This window comes from Tamandua tetradactyla, chromosome 16, assembly GCF_023851605.1.
Source record: "Tamandua tetradactyla isolate mTamTet1 chromosome 16, mTamTet1.pri, whole genome shotgun sequence".
In the NCBI taxonomy this organism is placed as follows: domain Eukaryota; kingdom Metazoa; phylum Chordata; class Mammalia; order Pilosa; family Myrmecophagidae; genus Tamandua; species Tamandua tetradactyla.
Window position 1 is genome coordinate 54,116,715 of NC_135342.1, and position 16,067 is coordinate 54,132,781.

Here is a 16,067-nt window from a genome sequence, read left to right on the forward strand (position 1 = left end):
TATGTTTGGAAATTGTGTCTTGCCGTCTGTTTTTAAGTGTACTCTAATACGTGTTAGAAGTCCACGTACCTTGAAGCCACAGGTTCCACATAGAGCTTATAATAAGATGAACTCTGCTCTAGAATTTTCCCGTAGTGGAGAAAGTGTTTTCTTCCTGCCAAGGTCATCCTCTCTGCTCCAGGGGCTAATTTGTGCTGCTCTTGATCCTCTCATATTATTGATAATGGAGTCCTTCATACATGCTATACTGAAATATTACTAATGTATGAACTGTAACATTAAATTTCGAATCTAATCAATCAAGTGGCATACATATGGAGTAGATGCTTGGCTAGTAAAAAGATTAATTGCTATGTTCAATGAAAACTAACTCTCTATAAGGTGAAATATTGCATATCTCCCACAGAAAGATAGAAGCCTGAACACTGTGTTAGGCTAATGACTACTTCTGCCATTCAACCATATGGATTGCCTTTAAGACAAACCGAAATGAAGATTAAAGGCATGTAAAATCAACTCTCTATTAAAGCATTTAGGGCTTTTCTCCAGATTCTACAGGAAAATTATGCAATCTGTTGCAAAACCAGGCACTTGTCTACCAGATGGTACCCAGAATCTATCTGAGCAAACACTTCTTCTCTGCTCTGTGAAACAAACTGGGCAGATTTTTTATTCTCTGTGCTTGATTATGCATTTGAAGACATTTACACAGGAAGGGCCTTATAGAGTTGCTGTGAATTTGCATTGTAAAACTCCACGGTGTTGTTAATATACACAAACCTGAAGTTACAAAGTAAAAGATGCTATTTTCTGAAATATCCTATGTCCCTGATTTATTGGCTGACTTTTTTTTTCCCAAAAGTGTTCCATATTCTGATAACTTGAAAGTAAGACCTTGAGTCTTTCAGATTGTTGATAATCTTCTTGTTAATTAATGTGAACCTGATTGCTTTTTTGGAGGCCTATTGTAAAATAAGCTGTTGGGGTTGGGGTACATGCTTTTAATTATTATTGAGGATATTTTGAACAGAAAGTTTTTTGACAACTGAATGGAAATGAGGAAGGATTGTGCTTTCTGCCTACATCTGTGGAAAAAATGTTTGATTCATAAGGAACAGTGACTGCTGTAGACTTTTATTGGCCATAAATATCAGACTACTTTCCTTTTTTTTTTTTTTTTTGGCATGGGTAGGCTCCAGGAATCCAACCCTGGTCTCCCGAATGGCAGGCATGAATTCTGCTACTGAGCCGCATTGTCTCCCAAAGATCAGACTACTTTAAACACCATGAACTTTTTTACTCAGTTTGCCTGCATAACCTTGCCTTCACTCCTGCTTCTCCTTCTGTACCTCTTTGACTTGATGAACTAACTCCATGCATCCTCAAGCTCATGTCAGATGTGACAGGTCTCAGGGGATGGAGCTCGGGCCCCAACCCCCTCTCCCTCTGCAGCAATGGCCGAAACTTATGGTCCACTCTCTCATGATCCTCTCCCTTTTCCCTTCTCCTTGGCACAATGTGTAAAGCCTCTTGCCAAATGCTGCCCAGGGCAATGTCCGGGGCAAGAAACCACATCAAAGAATGGTATGGCTCCATCAGTAAGGAGCAAACAGGTCAGCACAGGCACAAAAAGAAGGAAGCATTCAAACCAGTCGCCAAATGCAGAATTCAGGACCAATAAGGGACGGTGAACTTCAGAGTATAAAGGGAGAAACACATCACAACACAGGTGGACATTTTCTTTAGTCTCTTGAAGAAAGTGCTCTTTTCCTTTTCCCCCTCCCCCCTTCCTCTTCCTCCTTACCCTCTCCTCTCCCCCTCCCTCCTTTACAATAAATTCCTTTCAACCTCAGCTCACTAGGTGGTTATGAGTGTTGGACCAAACCAACCACCCCAATTTGTTCTGACATCTGGTGCCAAAACCGGTTATGTTTTCACTCTCTCCACTCTAGTTTGAACATCCCTCCTTTCCCTTCGTCCTGCCCAGCACCCAACACCGGTCTAGTCCTACTCTAAAGTAAAACTGAGGAATTAGGTTGTGCGTGAATACCTTCACGGGGCGTCTCGGCAGGGTCCACGGCGGTTTGGGTTCAGGCGTACACAGCACGGAGGTTCTGTTTTGGGTCCTGGGAACCCCACTGTCCGGAGAGTTTTGTTCAGTGTCCTGGGAACACCCGTCCGTCCGGGACGGGGTGGTCAAGGCTCTCCTTTCAAGGCTCTTCTCTCACAAATCAAAGCGCTTAGTCAGAACCCTCCACGGGCTATTGCCTCGCTCCGGGTCCTAGTTCCAGTGGGTTCTGGGGACTCCCGGACTCCATTTGGAGACCCTGTACCGCGCAGACATGGGGACCCCCACCTCTGTTCTTCAGAGACACAGTCTACGCCCCTGAACTGCGATCCCAGAACACTGAGTGTTCTTGTTTTTTTCCCGCTTCCTCATTCTCTCCCTTCCTGGCCGTGGCGGCAACACAATCTATTCCCTCTAAAGACAATCCCTTGGGCTGTCTGTTGCACCACCTTAAAAAACTAAATTTGCAAGGCAACATCAAACCAAAGAAACTTGTATTGTGCTCTACCGATGGTGGCTTGGCCCCAGTACCCTCTGGACAACCAAAATCGTTGGCCTGAAAATGGTACTTTTGATCTTAAAATTCTTACTGACCTTGATAACTTCCTGCTGCAGTCTGGGAAGTGGAATGAGGTATTCTATGCCCAATCTTTCTAGACACTGCATGCTCTGCCCTTGCTCTGTTCTTCTCTATCTATCTACCAAATCTTCCTCCTCAACGCAAAACCAAAACCTCTCACTCCTTCTTCCTCTTTGGAAAAACCAAACCTCCCTACTCCTTCTCCTCTTCTCCCCCTCTCACCAACTCCTTCACCAGGCCAACCACCCCCCTCCCTATGACCCCCCTCAACCCTCCACCTCCTCTCCTGTCACTTTTTCCCTCCTCCCAGCCCTGCGCTGCTCCCCACCTTTCCTTCCCCCTCTCCCTTTTCCCCACCCATACCTGGTCGCACACGCCAGTCCTGGCCCCCACCACCCCAGCTGCCTCACCACTCCTTCCCCCTAACACCCTTACTACCAGACTTCCCACTTTCTCATCCTCAGGATATTTCACCCTCTCCTGGTATTTTCCCTCTTAGGGAAGTAGCAGGATGCGAAAGCAAAGCCAGGGTTCATGTTCCTTTTTTTCTCTCCAATCTTTCACATATCGAGCATTATTTAGGCTTTCTCTTCAGACCCTACTTGAAATCATAGAAAATTTAAATGTCTAACTCAAACCTATCATCTCACCTACCAAGACGTAGTTGTAATCCTTACTTCCTGTCACTCCAAAAAAACAACAGCAACAAAATCCACTTAAGCAGCAGTTACTGCTCCTGCAGCCCTACTTTTTGCAACTAACCCCCAAACTTAACTCCCAGGGCTCCGCTGCAGTTCCCCCGAATTAAAATTACCAACCCAACTCCCCTGACTTACCCAAATTGTGCCACTTCCTCACTTGTCTATTTGGAAAGAATGAAAAAAAGCAGGATTTAAGGCAATCAGTTATGACAACCTTTTAGAACTCTCCCAAGGATCAGATGAAAATTCCGCAGCTTTTATGAGCCACCTAACAGACTGAATTTTCAAAAACATTGCTCTAGATACAGCCTCACCTGAAGGGTGTCTTTTCTTACACACACACATACACACACACTTCACTGCACAATCAGCTCCAGACATTAGTATAAAACTTCAAAAGCTGGATCAAGGACGCCAAGCCCCACAGGATGAACTTATTCAGGTTGCTTTCCAGGCTTTCAACAACAGACAGCAGGAGAGGAAAACTAAAAAATCAATTCAGGAAAATGAAAACAGGAATGAGAAAATGCTCACTATTTACTGCTAGCCCATGCCCTGTGAGGATCCACCCAGGCATGGCAGGATTGGGTAAAATCTACTCAGGCCCTACAAAGTGAAATAAAAAAAATAACCTGGCCACCCTAGGGCCCCTGTTTTTGCTGTGACCATGAGGGACACTCTGCAAAAGCCTGCCCTGATCCCAAGCTGCCTCCGATGCTTTGTCCTCTTTGCCACAAGACAGGACACTGGAAAGCTGACTGTCCTTCGGCCTCCCACCACGGGAGTAGACAGCCATCCTTGGCAAACAGCCCTTCTATGGGATTTAAAGTCTCAGACCTCCCTGGCCCAGCCACAGAAGACTGATGGGGCCCAGGGTCTTCAGCTCTGACTCTTCCCACCTCCATAACCCAGCCCAGGGTGAGCATCCTCGTGGCAGGTAAGCCAATCTCTTTTGTAGTTAACACAAGAGACACATTTATCTTACCTGAATTTTCAAGACCTCTAACCCCTTCCCTCACGTCTATAGTTGAAATTAATGGAAAAAGCACACAACCACTACAAACCTCACCCATAGCCTGCACTTTTCAAAACATTTCTTTTTTCCATATTCTTAGTAGTACCTACATACCCAGTCCCCCTCCTAAAATGAGGCATTCTAGCCAAACTAAACACGGTGCTCACACTTCCCTTACTTAGAGCTAAGCCTCATGCCACTTGCAGTCCTGCTGCTTACCCTCAGCCACAATCTTCACCCAACCCCAATCTTAAATTCTTCATAAAAAATTGCAAAATTACTATTTCAAAAATAATTCACTAACATGTCAATAAATATGTCCACAGCACTAGAACTAGGCACCTTCACCTGGTCAAGTTGACGCCTGAATCTAACTACCACACTTCCTCTTGCACTGTCTTCTGCCCCTTTGAAGTCCACTTAATGAACAAGCCCTCATGCCTACTCTCAGAGATGTTTCAAGAAATTCATGTTAAATGTGCTTCTTTTCTATTAATTTAACAAAAATATTTATACATTTATTAGTTCATTGGCTCTACATTATATCATACATCATTACCTCAAGATATCTAAAAAGTTTCGATGTTGTAAAATAATGAAACTTATCCACAAAGAAGCACGGTATTTTACCAAAAGAAATGCACATAGAAATATGGTTATAATCTAACACTATCTTCTAGGTATGGAGATACTAGCAAAGAGTCCTTTCCTTTGCTCTTTCTCGTCTTCCCCTTCTACCAATTTAATATCTACATGCAAAGAAATGTCTGGCTCCATGAGGTGGATTAAAAAAAGGTCATTTCCAGAAGAGAGTTCTTTCTATAAAGTAACACAAGAACATTTCTATAGGGATTATTTTACTACATCTAGTTTAATATACTTTGGACATTAGGACTTGTCCTTTAATGCATGGCAATAACTAAAATGCCGATATAGAACAACAGTCAGACAGTCTGAACTTGTCTCGCAACTCATGGGCAAAGAACCCTTCCCTCTGTGCTTCCTTCCCTGCCCCCACCACCCTGTCATCATACTACTTCAAGCCATCAAGTTTACAGTGCCATTCCCCCAATACTGGCATTTCTCTGTATTAACAGAAAAGATATTTAAAGTGTTATTTTGCACTCTCTACTTTTAACAAGGGCTATAGATCAAAATGCTTCTATTTAGAAGATAGTTTCAGATATAACCATTGTTATATGCACGCAGTTTATTCAACACTACTGTGTATATTGTGATCAAATTGAAGTCACTGTTTGAAATAGTCTTTCTAGACATTTAGAAATGCAGAAAGTATGGTCAAAGTAGAGGTAGTAAAATAACACATTTTGTGGGTATTTTTTGGTTAAAAATCATATGAAATGTCTTTTGGAAATGACATGGTCAAACTACCTTCAAAGCAGTACTCATTCTTTTTTGTACCGTTTCAGAGAAGAAGGAGAAGGAAGTACCAAGGGCTCCTTGCCAGTATGTCTATAGTTGGACAAGATAAACCATCACACCGTATGTTCTGTGCATTTTGTTTCACTTTACCAACCTTGAATTTTGAATCTAGTGAAATTATTCTTCAACTGTGAAGGAGAAATGAAGGAGAAATGAAGACTCTTAAACAAACAAAAACTTTTGAGATTCATTGCCAGTAGTGCCTTGTAAGAAGTGTTCTTCAGAGAGAAGGAAAATGATATACGCAGAAGCTCAGCTCTACATAAAGAAAGGAAGGGAATCAGACAAGGAATAAATGGAGATAAAACGAAAGCTTTATATTTCTTTTCTATATCTGATCTAATAGTTAACTTTGTTCAAAGTGGTAGTGCCCATACTGTATTAGGTGATCACAGCATATGTTAAGTGAAATGGATGGCAGCTATGTTTTAAGAAATGTAAAAGAGTATTAGAAGGTACTGTGCTACATGTGAAGCTGTCTAGTACTATTTGAAAGTGAGCTTAGGTGAATTGTAAATGTCTATTATAAAATCTGGGGCAACACAAAGACTATTTAAATAAAAATATATTTAATAAGCTAAGAGATGAAAAAAATGAATTCATATAACATGCTCAAAATAAAAAAAGGCCAAAATAGAGGGGATTTTTTTTTTCTTTTTCTTTTCTCAAGTGGTTACTTTGTCATTGCTATGTTTGATGACAAAAATTAGAGAATTATTCACATTGGCATAATAATATGTAATAATATTTTTAAATTTTTAAAAGAAGAAAAATAAACAAACACAAAGAATACAAAGCATGTTACAAGCATGGTATATATTAATTCAAATATATGACTTTTCAAATGTGAGTAGTCTAAATATACCAAATAAAAGAAAAAAAAAAAGAAGACCCAAATGTATGTGGTCTTCAGGAAATGCACTTTACATTTAGGGGCATATAGGCTTGGAACTTGACAGCATTGCTTTATTACATTCTATTGGTGAAAGCAAGCCACAACATCACACTCAATTCAAGGGGTAGAGAAATAGACTACGTTTCTTGATGTGAGAACTGCAAAAATTCTGCAGCATCTTCAATATATCACAGATGCAGATAGGGGAAAGTCTGATTCCCTACTACATGCAACCATTTGTGCAAACAGACAGTCTTCTGTTGGAATGCTAGATTTCCATTTAAGGAAATAAAAATACAAACCCTGCCCCTGCAAGTTCAAATTTAAGTAAAAGCGATGTAAGGGTCTATTGTAAATGAATACAAGATTTATCAATAAAGGGACATCAAAGATTTCATAGTGGAAACGAATTAGTCAGTGAAACAGAGTTGAACTGCAATACACGGACACAGTTTATGAAATCCTCTCAAAGTGTGAATGATCGTTTCTCTATGATTTAAAACAAGTTTATGATTTGATTTCCCTCTAGCCCTTGTGCTTTATATGTTTCATTGATGATAGTCATATTTTTAAGTAAATAAAATGGAAAGAAAAAATATATGAGTATAGATTAAAGGTAAAGGTGGCCCTGCTGTCCCGCGCCAGTCGTGCTGGGGACCCACCCAGCTCCAGAACACCCACCCTGGAGCTGACCCAGCTGTTGGTGAGCAAGCATCTCAAGGATGCACACGCCAACGTCCCGTACCCTGTGCGCCCTGCAGCAAGATCCTGTCAGACAGTCCCTCACTCGACATGCATCTGGTCAACTGCCACTGCCTCCAGGATGGCATAGTAAATCCAACAATAAGATTTAAAAACTACCAAAATTCTACTGTTGTCCAATTGAAGGATGCCCCTGAAGCCCTAACAGGCGATGTTCTCAATTCTCTCTTGTAAAACAGTGCTTTATGAAAATGTAGGCTGGAAAGAAGCATAAGTGCAAGTCTTATGGTACTGAAAGGGACTTGAAAGGAAATGTGGAGGATTGTGGCAAGACCTTCCAGCGCACATGTGACTGTCTTTACCCCAGCAGACCTGCCTTGCACATCGACCAAACAGGCTGTGAGATCCCTGCTGAGCACAACCATCCACCCAGCAAGAAAAGGAAAATGGAGATCTCCATTATCAATCAGAAGCTGTCAAAAAAGGCCATCAAATCATTGATTAATGAACCAACTTCTTGACCAGACACTCAAAAACTGCAAACTTCAGAAATACTGCTAGTATCTTTCTTCGAAGTCCCTTGCAATTCTAATGTCAGAAAACAGACTCTTACAACACTTCCAAGATAACCTCAGAAGTTGTTTGTCAATGGCCTGTTCTGCAGTTTTTCCAATGTGTCTTGTGCTTACTATGGCCAAATTCTTTTCCCAGCCTGTGGTAATAGGCCCATCAGCAGGGCTCTCCCACAAGCACCATTTATTTCCTTCCCTTGTCTAGGAACTCCAATCCTCGGCCTAGATTCAGAGGCTTTCTCTTTTGAGAACCTGCCTCTCTCAAAAAATTGTGAATCCTGTTGCTGTTGAGTCAGTTAACACAGGTGTTCAAGTGAGGTTGGGTGAAAGTCCACCTACTACTTTACAAGTATGGATTCATGTTGGAAAACCGGCATTTCTTCTATCAATGTGAGACAGATGTATCATATGCCTCACCAACCTTCATGACTTCTACACAGTGGGCTTCCCAGACACCTCTGTATTGTCTTCTCAAACTAATTTGATGACTGATACTCAAGTTTCACTTGCTATTAATGTTCACACTTAAACCTTGTTACCCAGTTCTAAAGTAACTTCATCTATAGTTGCTCAGACTGATGCTGCTTTAGATGTTTATTTCCACTCAGGTGGGATCTCAAGAGAAACTCAAACCAATGGGGGGCATAGTTCCACAGATGGGGGGGGGTGCACAGGAACCAAGTGGTAACATGTGGAGACGTTTTTGAGGATGTCCATTCATTGTACAATATTGTAAGCAACAGTTTGGTAGCAGAGACTATAACTCATGGTTACCTCAGGACAATCCTAAGACTTTAAATCAGGATATTGAGAATCCTGTGCTTTATAAGCATCAGTGAGCAGAATAGTCTGCTTATTTCACAAAACATGATAGATAATCAGACCTAAGACAGATTTATTAAGCAATTTGGAAAGCATCTTGTCTTTTGTCTAAGATGAACACTGGACCCAACATGCAGCTCCTATTTGGCCTAACCCATAATCCTGGAATAGATTTTGATGTTGAAAAGTTCATTTCAGCCTCAAATATCCAAACTCAAAAGGTTGAGAATGAACTTAGCATTACATACACTGAATCCCTGGGCACAGTGTCCCAAACTGACTTTTTACTTGCGATTACCTCTGCTCTGTCTTACAGTTTTAGAGGAAATGCTAACTTCTTAGGGCTTGAAATGTTTGATATGCAGACACAGACAGACTTAAAGTTCTTTCTAGGCAGTAGCCCTCATCTGCCCCTGGGCAGTATTCTGGAACACCCAGCTTTTCCATGTACACTGATTTCATCTGATATAGAAACTCAAACAGAAGGGATTTTCACTAAAATCCTACCAGCTCTAGAAAGCAAAGTTCGGTTCAACAGGACAGAAACACCGACCAAAAAATCTGGTTTTGAAACCCTGGGGAGTTTGTTTCTCACCAGCAGTGAAACTCAAACAGCCATAGATGGCTTCCTTCTAGCCTCTTTGGCCTGGAACATGATGGAGTCTCAGTTCAGTCCTGTAGAAATACAGACATGTACAGAACTAAGCACAGTCTCCAGCGTTTAAAAGTGACATCCTTATGCAGAGGCATTTGCAGTTTTCTTCTGGATTTAGAAAATGGGGAATAGAGACAACAGTATTAACTATTGAATATCATTGTTTATGCACTTGCTTAGATTCTTTGCAGTTCTTTGCCTTTTGTACTTGTAAACATGAAATTTGAGGATAAATGTGAGTGTATTATAAAATGTATGATGTTCTAAAACAAAAGTAAATGTGAAGCTCTGGGGAATTTTGAGACAGTCGCATTCTTCTGCATGAAAATGTAATGGTGAATATGTGTCAGTATGTGCTTGTCAAAACCTAAAGAAATATACAACACGAAGAGTGAATCAGTGATCATTTGACTACAGTCAATAATAATTTATCTGAATTAATTTATTAATTGTAGCAGAGGTATCATACTAATCCCAAATGTGTAGGGGTAAGGGGCTGAGAGTGAGGTCAGTATACAGAACTCTATACTTTATCTGCTCTATTATTCCGTGCATCTAGAATTGTACTAAAAAGAAAATCTATTAATTATTTAAAAATATACATCCAAAATTTTGACATTCCAATTGCTTAGCAGTTCCAATTAAGGAAAGGTTTTAGTAACAAATTTACTTTTCTGTCTTTCTTAATCTTCCCTCAAACAAATGGATTCTTTACAAAATTGCTAAGTCAGCAATTTAAATTAGTATTTAATTTTTTTTTCCTATGTTGATAAGGTGATGGGATGGTACCAACAAGAGAAGTAAACCAAAACTTAAAAATTATATTAATTGATTTTCTTAAAGATGCTCATAGGAAATATTGGTCTTCAACATGAATTTTACTATCATTGAACACATAGTTTTCTGTATTATCTTCATTCATTTAATATACTTTTATTCTTTTTAAACATATAAGCTATGGTCCCTGAACAAGACGTGATAGTAAAGGGGAAGTAATACACACAAACTGCTAGGCATGATACATGGTTTAATGCATGCATGTATCTTATATATATAATTCAATCATATCACTTTTCTAATCTCATTAGTAATTTAAAATATTTTTCTGAATTAAAACAACATAAGATGTGTTATTGCATAAAATGATGCTTTCTGTATTTTTTAAAAATAAAATGTGATGCCAGTGTAAATATTAGGCTTGGACAAGGGAATTAGTCAAGAAAGTTAGTATCCTCAGATTCTTCTGGATGATTTGTTATCGTTGTCTTAATTTAAGAACATATTTATAGGTCAAGCTTGAGAGGAGCTGACAAAAACCTAGACATCAATGCATAGAAGTGCTCTATATGTCTTACCATAGCGAGTATATCTGTTTCATTTGCTTAGAGGAATGCACGTAAAGGTGAATGTCTACAAGAAAATAGAGAAGGGAGCTGAGGGCAAAAAGAGTGTTTTGCATGCCCTGTGAAGAATGGATTTTAGTATACGAGCAACAACTAAGCCATCAGAATTTTTTGAAAAATGAGATTTATATAATAGATGCTTCATTTTATATTCCTTACCCCCAAAATACTATAGGTTGTAGCTTCTACTGTGAAGGGAGAAGAACCTGGCCTGGTGGCAGAATGTCTCATTAAAAGTCTATTGTATTAATCAGTTGGGGTATGATGACTAAATTAGAATATGTAACAGTAGAGATAAAAAAATAAGGGATGTATCTCTGAGGCATCGGAAGGAAAATAATTAAAAGTTGGCTACTGACTGAGTGCTTATCTTCTATGTCCAAAATTGACTCCATATCCTTCACTTGGGGAGATTTGATAATTGTGTGTGTAATTAACACAATGAATTCTCTAGATGATTTTGTGATTAGAATGGCATTGTTCAATGGTGTGTTTATTTCAACCATGCTTTCCTGAGTTGCATTACCTCTCTCTCCACCCCAGCAATTATAGTTTAAATTTCAGTAGCCATTGGAATGAAAAATTTTGTCAATTTTGAAAATCAATCTGATAGAAGAATTTACAGTTGAGGAATTGAGACTTAATGGGAAAATGGATTTAAGAAACCAGTATTTGTGAGAAGATATTAAAGCACTTATAAATATAATTTTATGGTTATATGAAAGTGCTTTATTTGATTCAATAAAGATGATATCTGACATTTTATATGTGTTAATGCATGGTACCTATTATTCATAATCTAAATAGTCTCTAATACACCTATGTAATACAAACCTTTGGGATTTCATGCTAGCTAAAATTTTGTTTTGTTGCTATTACATTTTACAGATCACCAAGAGATTTACTGCAGAAGTGGTTCAAGCATAACCCTGTTTCCTTAATATTTTATATTAGTTTTATAGATGGATCATAAGTGGATATTTCCCTTGTTTGATTCTTCTTCCCCTTTGAATGATATAGAAGTCACTTCAATGGGAAAAATATCCTGCAACATGACAACTTTACACTAACACAATTCTAAATCCCTTGTGATAGACAACTGTTGCATTTCATCGAAGAATTCAGCAAATTTAGAACTTTGTGGTTTCACTAATTGCATTCTCTTTGAGCCTTTACTATGTCACATAGAGTATCCAGACTTGTTTGAAGAACTTGTGTCTAATCAAGATTAAAAAGTTTCTGAAGACACGTATAGCACATGTTTAATTTCCAAAAAAAAAAATGGCTCAAAGCCAAACGAGCTTTTTCTTTATTATATTCTATTGGACTTCAGAATGAAAAAGAATATATGCCTACATTCCTTTTCCATAAACTTTTGACAAAATGTATCTATAAAAGGCCAGATAATAAATATCTAAAGACTTGTGGGTCATGTGGTTTCAAATACTCAATTCTGCTAATCTGGAGTGAAAGCAAAAATAAAGCCATACGATAAAACTTTATTTACAAAAGCAGGTGGTGAGGCAGGATTTGACCCACAGCCTTCAGGTGGTCTACCCCTGATTGAGTTGTATTCACATTACTCAATGAAATGTACAAAATGATACAGTATACAATGATACAGTATATAATGCTAGTATGTATTTTTTTACACAGATTTTAGATTAATTATCCCTGATTCATCTTTTAGTTAATGTGGGTCTTTCCCTAAATTTCTCTCTACCGCTGCCTTTATAAAAGAGATCTTTGCTAAGACCACCAAAAATGATATGGCTGGTAGAACATGGTTTTCCTTATTAATTCAGTTATCCATAGGAAGGGGGTTTGTGGGGGAGAGAGAGAGAGAGAAAGAGAGAGAGAGAAGCAAGCTTATTTTTGAGAGATTAAAAATAAGTGAAATAAATGGGCCAAAATAAAATGTAGGGAAGAAAATCTTATTCATTGGTTAAATTTAATTCACAAAATGTGAATCATAGTAAGTCCAAAATTTGGGTCTGAACTTTTTTGTCTACAAAGCAAAGAAAGAATCTTAATCAATTGCAAAATTTTATTGCTACAGGTTTGCTTTATTCAATTTCTTGAAATTACATATCACTGGGCTTCTACTGAGATAAATTTCTCAAAGAAAAAGAGAAATACAGTACAATGTTGGCATTTCCAGAGAAAATAAAGTAACATTTCATATGGAAATTTCCTTTAGTGCTTTCATGATGTCAGGCATTCTAAGACCAATGAAATTACAGTTTTATTGAGTATTTCAATAATTAAATAATTACATTATTAAAGTTAAATAAATTCATTGAATTACATTTCATTGAAGGGGTTTAGTTTGTGGGTGGTGGCCATAGGAGAGTTGTTAAGAACAGAAATGTTACTGCAGCTGATGGACTGGCTTGAGCTAAAGATAAGATTAACTTTTGTGTGTATAAATTGATGTGCTTAGAACATTTGACTGGTATCAAATTATGAAAGAGTCCATTATGAGCCTCACCAACACCAGTTTTGCCACCACCACCACCAACTTCTCACACAGGTTATGGCATGATGAGAGCTTTGCAACAGAAACATACTAGTAACACCATTCTAGGAGGAAAGAATTTAAACAGGTGCTATGAAATTTGACTAGGCAAGAAAGGCAACAGGACAAAGAAATGCTTTAATGATTGAAGAGTCAAGAGAATCTGGCAAATGACTGAACATGTGTACATGTGTGAAACCATGGATGGGATACACATATAGAGAACAGCCAAAAAGAAAAGATCAAAGTCTACAAGGAGGTTTCAAATTTGGGGGGTTAGATTTGTAGAGTCCAGGAGGAAGAGCAGATTTTTTTTTGAGAAAATTATAGATTCTTTCTTGGATATATTGAATTTGATCTTTTGATATCCAGTTAGAAATACCTAGGAGGGAACTGAAGTTAGAAATATCTTGCAGGGGATTGGGGATAGGGATAGGGTTGTCTCCAAAAAAGGAGTTAGAAATTATATTCCTGGATAAGGTCCTTAAGGAAGAAAGCATAGAGAGAAGAGAATGGGGCCAGGTACAGTGTTATACATTATAGTCATACATAAAGAAAGATACTGAAGTAATTTAAAGGGGTGTTGAAATACTTCAATAGCAAAATTAAAGTTCACATGTGAACTGCAGATCATCTATGCTAATACAGGCTATCAATGTAAAATTGCTTTCTGTCAAAGAATCAATCATTTGAACATACTGAAAAGAGTTTGAAGTGCTGACGCAACATGTCACTGACTAGGATCATATTTTATTTATCTAGTTGCTTCAATTGAGATACAATAAATTCCGAATACTGTGGCTAAGATTTGTAGAACTCTCAGGCTATTCAACCATTGTGGTCAAAGAGGCTAAAGGGGAGGAAAGAAATTTATAATTTCATGGTTCAATGACATAATGAGAACTTTTAAACTAATTAGTCATTATTAAAGCAATACTCCATGCTGGAAACAATAGTGATTCTTTGGGGGCATGAAACTTTTCATTTTCACCTAAAATATTTTCATAAATTAAGCATCACAAATACTTAAGTGAAGAATTCATGCATGCTTCCCTCTCAAATATACTTTAACATTAAAAAACATTGCCCTTGAAATATTGTTCTAAGAAAGACAGATGTCATGTAGAAATGACTGCGTAAAAGCAAAGGTGTTAAAAAAGAGCTTGAGGGTGGGCCATGGTGGCTCAGCAGGCAGAGTTCTCGCCTGCAATGTTGGAGAACTGGGTTCGATTCCAGGTACCTAACCACGAGGAAAAAATATAGTAATAAAAAGGAGTTCGAGACACAATTCACTTACCCCTGAATACTAAATAACAGTGAGGTGAGTTGGTTTGATGTTACTATTTTTTTTCTTGAGTGATTTTTAAAATTTAGATATCCTTTACCCTTTAGTCTTATTTACCTTAGTGCTACCCAGGTCAGCCTCATTCATATCTCTGCTTCAAGTCTGATCATTCTCAATGTTTTTAAAAGTTGCTGTATGGGGTAATGCTGACTTTCAGAGCTGCAGAACTCTAACTCTGAGAGTCTCAGATGTCACCCAAATGCCCAAATTTCCATGGAATGAGCAGGTCATGCACAAAAAGCTCAGCATCTCAGAAGTGAGGGATAACATTACCACTCTGAATAGGTGTAACAGCTGTAAGAGCTTACAATCTAGGAACCTTGAAAATAGGCCTTTGCCTGATAGCCTATGCTCAAATTCAATTCTCAGAGTGTACACATTATAGTTAGTACATATTTGCGAGGCATTATCATATTTGTCTCTTTGTTTCTGGCTTATTTCACTCAACTTACTGTCCTCAAGATTCACTCACCTAGTTGCATGACTCATGAATTCATTTCTTCTTGCAGTCACTCAGTAGTCTGTAATGTGTATACTCCACAGTTCCCCCTTTCAGGCTTCCATGCAGGTACCCATAGGTCACCTCTATTCATTGCAATTTGCAAACACTGCCATCATGAACACCAGTGTGCAAATGTCCATTTGTGTCCCCCCTCTCAGTTCCTCTAAGTATATACCTAACCTCAGTGTTACAGGATGTTATGGCAACCCCATCCCCAGCCTCCTATGAAGGCACCATTCTGCCCTACAAAGGTACTACACCATTCTACTTCCTTACCAACAGTGAATGGGAATGGTGTTACTATTTGACTTATATAAACATCTTTGAAAAGAAGAAAATATACTTTCCCTAGGAGACACAGCCAGGTGCCAGGGAGAGCAGATTATCATGGAAAGTGACAATTTGATGATTCTTACATGAAATTTGAATCATGCAAGACATGACATTTGATGATTCATTCATCTTCAAATACTTAAGCTAAAAACAAATGATAGAAATACAGAAATTAATGAAGAAAGAAGCAGAAAAAATAATTTTATTTTATTTTTAACTTGGGAAAATGTGGCCTTTTGAAGTCTGTACTGCTTATGTGTCTCTATCTTTGTCTTCCCCTCTCACCAATACATTTCAGGCGTGCTATAATTGCCAGAAATACAACGATGAGAGACTTATATAATCTTTTTGTGGGTGGCAACCAGATATGTTTTCTTTCATATCAAAAAAAGATTTTCAGATTGAGGGTGAGCTCCTGAGATATTGCTTGTGCCAGTGACAACTTCTCTGCTTCCCTCTATACTTTGGGCAATGGTAAGAGCTAAAGGGCATGTTTCAAGAGTGGGTCATGGT

At 38.4% G+C, this 16,067-nt stretch overlaps 1 pseudogene; it reads left to right on the top strand.

Moving 5' to 3' along the window:
- The first annotated feature begins 7,649 nt into the window (after positions 1-7,649).
- On the top strand, positions 7,650-9,523 carry LOC143658442 (ATM interactor pseudogene; annotated as a pseudogene).
- The last annotated feature ends 6,544 nt before the right edge of the window (positions 9,524-16,067 follow it).